A 6,129-nucleotide genomic window follows, 5' to 3' on the forward strand; every position below is an offset into this window, starting at 1 on the left:
TGAGCCTGCGCGTCCGGAGAGGCCCGCGTACCGCAAAAAAAAAAAAAAAAAGGTTGTCTCAGCAACAGGCTTGGTTAGTACCACCAATCTTTGGGTGCATGAGCTCTTGCTCCAGCTTTGGTCCAGCTGCTACATTATCATGTCTTCTTCTTCCCTTCGTAAGGAAACGACGTAGAGAGAGAAAGGTCTCTGTCCTCAGAACTATGTTGTCTGGGTCAGTGCCCAGCTGAGCTACATTGAAGCCAGAAGCAAAAGAGAACACTGAGCTTGTCTTTATTAAAACTTTTGATAGTTGGTTTACCGTGGATTTTTTTGCATTAGTTTTGCTTTTTAAAACTATTGCCTTAAAATATTATTTGTCCCCATAACTGGATTTTTGGGCAGCCCCTTGTGAATGCCTTGCTCGCCTCACTCCGATCACAGCCCCGGCTGGGGGCTCAGTCCTCAGAGGAGAAAATGGGTGACGAAATGGAGGCACGGGACCTCGAAGTGCATCTCACTGTGATGATTAATTTCATGTGTCACCTTGGCTGTACCACGGGGAGCTCAGATTCAGCATCATTTCTGAGTGTGCCTGTGAGGGTGTTTCCAGATGAGATGAGCATTTGACTCGGTGGAATCGGCAAAGCAGATAGCCCTCCCCAATATGATCACCCTTTCAATCTCTGAATAGAACAAAAAGCAGAAGGAGGAATTTGCCCCTTTCTCTGCCTGCCTGCCTGCTGGAGCTGAGACATCCGTCCTTGCCTGCCCTTGAACTGGGATTTACACCATTGGCTCCCCTGTTTCTCAGGAATTTGGACTTGGACCGGAATTATGCCTCCAGCTTTCCTGGGTCTCCAGCTTGCAGACGGCAGACCATGGGACTTCTCAGCCTCCATAACTGTGTGAGCCAATTCCTTATAATAAATCTCCTTTTATATATGTATATATAATTTTATATTATATTATATTATATATATTATATAATATATATAATATATATTATATTATCGCATATATTATTTGTAATTATATATGTATATATACATATATATTACACATGAAGTAGTATATATGTGTGTATATATATGTTCATATATATATATATATATATATATATTCTATTAGTTATGTTTCTCTGGAGAAACCTGACAAATATAATCATCTCCCAAATTCAAGATGACAGGAACACCTCCTCAAAGGGCCAAGCCAGGTTGGAATGGGAGGTCGCCCCCCTGACAAGGATGGAGACAAGGGTGGTGCTCGTGTCTTGGAGAGGGCAAGAGATTAAACTCGGGCAGCGTTGCAGCCAGACACATGGCCAAGAAAGAAGCCTCAATTCCTCTCCCTCCTGCTGGTCCCTTGTCCCAGCCATGCCTGAGATTGGGGGCCCAGTTCTCGGGCTCCCTTTGGGACAGGAATTAACACACCATGTTACTGTTCCTCTCTGCTAACTACACAGAGGCAGCAAACTGCGAATTAAGAGTATCGCTTGGAAGATACACTTCATTTAAAAAACTGCACATGTTAATAAACTCTAGTCTCTTCTAAACCCTGCCAGGAGAAGGGGCTCTGATAATACATGCACAGCCACATCTCTTACTGTGTTAATTTTCTCGTTTCAGAAGCAAAGAGGAGGGCTGAAACAATTCTGCTTTCCTCTAAAGGAGACTCCAAGCCCAATTCAGCTGTCGAGACTGAAATACATATTGTTAATGTATCTAAACTATTTAATTCCTTGTACAGACATCCAAGGAGCAGGGGTTGGAGGGGGAGGAGATGGAAACTTCAATTCTATCTGCTCCTTTGTCCCAGGCCTCTTCTCCTTGACTTTCTCCTCTGCTATTTTTTCCCTGTGTTCCCTCTTTTATTCCTCTCTCTCTGCATCTCCAAGAGTCTAATTTGTGGAAGGGCTTGTGAGCCCTTCCAGCATCTCTCAAAACAAGTCCTGTACGTCCTTGAAGAAAACACTGGAAGAAAGCACTGGCTTATCTTTGAGAGGCAGAAGGTGCTGGACAGAGCACCTAAGGACCTGGACGAGATGCTACAGTGGTTTTCTCTGACTCTTGACTCCACCTTCATAGATTCTACTGGCCAAAGGGTTTTACAAGTAAATACAACAGTTGTTCTACTCAAGAGCGTCATTCCAAAGGTACCTCCTGCCCTCCATTCCATCACTTCGCTCTTTAAGAATAATTCTGTTTTTGGCAGCCATTAACACCTTAGTGCACCATGCCAGGAAAACGTCTTTGGGGTTGGAAGAAAAGCAGGATGTGGAACGGAGAAAACAAGGGTGCGTTTTGTGCCAGGTCAGGTGAAAAGGAGGAGAGAGAACCAGCTTTGCTACCGCTCATGCTGTGTCAGGAGGAAAGGGTGGCATATGACAGAATACATTTTAAAAAAACAAAAACAAGGTCCCTCCTCCAGGAGAGACTGAACGTCAAGCAGAATTTTTAAAAGAAGAGAAAAGAAATAAAAGGAGCGAAAAAAAGCAAAAACCATGGGAGAGAAAATACACCTGAGATGGTGTCTGCCTTATGGATATAGTGTAGAGCCCCCTTTTATTTGCTTCTGCTTCCAAATACAAGTTTTCTTGCTAAAATCATCTCATATTTTGGCTTGTTTATCCTCATATCTTAAAACATCTTAGCCTTTTAGTAAATCTGAATTGGACCCAAGAACCATGGACCCTTTTTTCCCTTCCTACATCTCCCTGCCCCTTCCAACGCAGAGCGGGAGGTGTAGCCCGGCCCACAGAACTCCTTCAATGGCCACTCTGGCCTCTGAATTTGGAGTAGTTTTGCCTCCTGCCAAAGCTAAACAGATTTTGGATCCAGAGACTGTATCCAAGAATTATACCTGAACAGCAACTCCATGGCCCACATTTACCTGGTTTGAAACACATCCAAACGCTGAAGACTGAAGAAAAGGACACAGTCCAGAGTCTTAAATACCAAATGCTGTAGCTTGTAAATGGACAAAATTATATTGGTTTCAGTACCACATCTTATAAGGTGAACATACTTTCCCAGAAGACACAAGTCTTTTTATATATTTTTCCACTATTATTTTATGTATCAGATTCAAACCTAATTTGAGATGCCCAGATCCTTATTCAGTTTCCATCTTCAAAAATCAAACACCCATTAGAGAATTCCGCCATCACTCCCAAGAGACTGGAATGGAAACAGATAAATGAACTTTTAAAGATAATTGGCTTCCAAAATGCCCTCCTGCCCCTCTTCTCTATTTCTTGACAACTCCTCTGGGAACTGCATGGAAAGAACAACTTGGGACTCTTTGGGTACATGACATGTGGCAGGGAACCAGTTCGTGGAAACTAATTTCTTAGACACTGAGGTGTCCTGCCACTTGGCTAGTGCATCTTGGTAGAAATTTACTAGCTCTGCTCAAATGCCTGCTTCTGACCTTATTCTGCTAGAGTCCCCTCATCCATTTTCTACTGCACCCCACTGTAGCTGCTCATTCTTGAACACTTCAAAACAGGTATTGAATCCTCAGATGAAAAGATTTTCCCATAGTTTATTTATCCTTGGATACATTTTCCCACATGTTCCCATTGAAGGTGATGAAGTGAATCCTTCACAATCTGTTTTCAGGAAATTCTCAGAACGCCTAACACATTCACTTAACAAATATTTGTTGATCACTAGTAATTGAGACATTAGTCCAGCTGCTGAGGATAGAGCAGAGTAAACTCAAATAATACCTTTGCCATTAAACAGCTTGTAGTCCAGCAGAGGAAGTCAGAAAATAATCAAGCAAACAAGGAAATAAGCAATTGTTTCAGATTATTCAAAGTGCTGGACCTAAAATGAACAGGGCTGTGCGCTAGAAAGTGGTGAAGAGAAGTGTTTGCTCTAAGAGAGAATAACAGAGGGTTCCCATTTTAGGTCCTATAGTCAAAGAAGCCCCCTCTGGAAAGGTAAACTTTTACCTTAGATGTAAAAAATATAAATCAATGAGTCAGGCAAAAGCCAGAGGAAGAAGACAAATGTACCAGGCAAGTGGTACAACAAGTGAAAAGGACAAATGGATTATGTTAAGAAAGACTGAGAGTGTCAGGGCAGAAGGTTGTCTTCTCTAGCTGGAACACTCTGAGCTATAAGGTAGTCAGGGGCTAGATCCCATAGGACTTTGCCATAACAAGGACTTTGGATATTATCCTAATTATAATGAGAAAATCTTTTATCAGGTAGATAACCACCAGCACATTCCCATGGTTAGCTGAAAACAATACCTCAAATCCATGTTCCTATAGCCAGGTTCAGGTGAGCCCCCATCATATGGTTCTGACTTCATTTCTACCTGCAGAGTTCCCACTGAAATCAACAAAAGAGGCATAAAAAGGAGAGGAGTTGTCAGATATCTGCATCATTTTCCATTTAGCCTGTTTAATCAGTGTGTCCAACGTGGCCAAACATCTCTAAAACGACATCATTTTTTAGAGCTGAATATCATAGAGCATCTCCTTAACCTTGACCAATTTGGACTGCTTTAGGGTATGTGTTATTGAATAATTTTGTCAATGATAATTTTTTTTAAGTTGCTGTTTAATTAGGAGGGAAGAAACCAGCGTTTGCAGTGAGATAATAAAGGAATCCAATAAAAGTTCGCGGTGACTGTAATAGGAGATGGCAGTCCCCAAGTGCTTCCCATTGTTAAGTACTGCTTTGGGCAGGCTGCCAGGGAACCACTGAGCAAGAGGAGGAGTGCCTCTGCTGGACACCTGGAGGATCGACCAGCTACAAAGGGAGAGAAGTAAAGTTGTAATAAGAATACTTTGAACTTTGGGCTCCCCTGGTGGCGCAGTGGTTGAGAATCCGCCTGTCAATGCAAGGATTCCGGGTTCAAGCCCTGGTCTGGGAAGATCCCACATGCCACGGAGCAACTCAGCCCGTGCGCCACAACTACTGAGCCCGCCAACCACAACTACTGAGCCCACGTGCCACAACTACTGAAGCCCATGCCTAGAGCCCATGCTCCGCAACAAGAGAAACCAGTACAATGAGAAGCCCACACACCGCAACAAAGAGTAGCCCCCGCTTCCCGCAGCTAGAGGAAACCTGCACACAGTAACAAAGACCCAATGCAGCCAAAAATAAATAAATTCATTTAAAAAAAAAAGAATACTTTGAACTTTTATTGTAATTTCTACCAGCAGATACTTCCCAGATGATGAAAGTGAAATACAGAAACTGAGTAGCACAGGAGTTGAGTTTGGGCTTTGGAGTCAGAGGGAACCAGATTTACACCTTCACTCCTCCCTCACTTGTAGCAATGTGAGCGTCTCACCTTAAACTGTTCATCACATCAGCAAAGGCACCTCTATACTTCCAGAAGGTTGTGATCATCCTCAACTCCTCTCTACATTCCACAAGCAATCTGTCAGTAAATCCTATTAGGTTATACCTTTAAAATATACACAGAAACCAACTACATCCCACCACCACCACTGCTGCTACCCTGTTCCAAGCCACCAGCATCTCCTGCTGGATTTGTACAACTGTCTCCTAACTGATCTCCCTCCCAGGCTTTTCTGAGTGCTGCAGCTAGGACAGCCTGTTAAAAAGGAGCTCAGGAGGTGTAATTCACCCCCCGCTTTGAGCACAGGAGGTTGGACTTACTGACTCAGTTCCAAAGAACAGAGTTGGGAAATGGACAAATCATAACTTCACAGTGGAGAAACCTGGCAGACACTACCTTAACCAAAGGATCAAGGCTCACATCACCAAGTGAGAAGTCATGTAAATGTCACCTACCCGCTGACATGTTATGATGTGAAGGGCACTTCACCTCTGTGGCATTCTTCCCCCAAAGTCACAATGCCAGTCAAGCCATGAGAAAAATTAGACAATCCCAAGTTGAAGGCCATTCTACAAAAAACGTAACCAGCACTCTTCAAAACTGTCTCAAGGTCAGGAGAGATGAGATAAGTCTGAGAAACTGTCACAGATTGGGGAAGACTAAGAGGACATGATGACTAAATGCAACATGGAATCCTGGAACGAATCCTGGAAAAGAAAAAGAACATTTGTGGGGAAACTGGGGAAATCTGATTCAAGTCTGTAATTTAGGGAGTAGTAACGTACCAAGGTTAACGTCTTAATCTTGACAAATGTACCA

The sequence above is a fragment of the Physeter macrocephalus genome, chromosome 20 (genome assembly GCF_002837175.3).
Source record: "Physeter macrocephalus isolate SW-GA chromosome 20, ASM283717v5, whole genome shotgun sequence".
NCBI lineage: Eukaryota > Metazoa > Chordata > Mammalia > Artiodactyla > Physeteridae > Physeter > Physeter macrocephalus.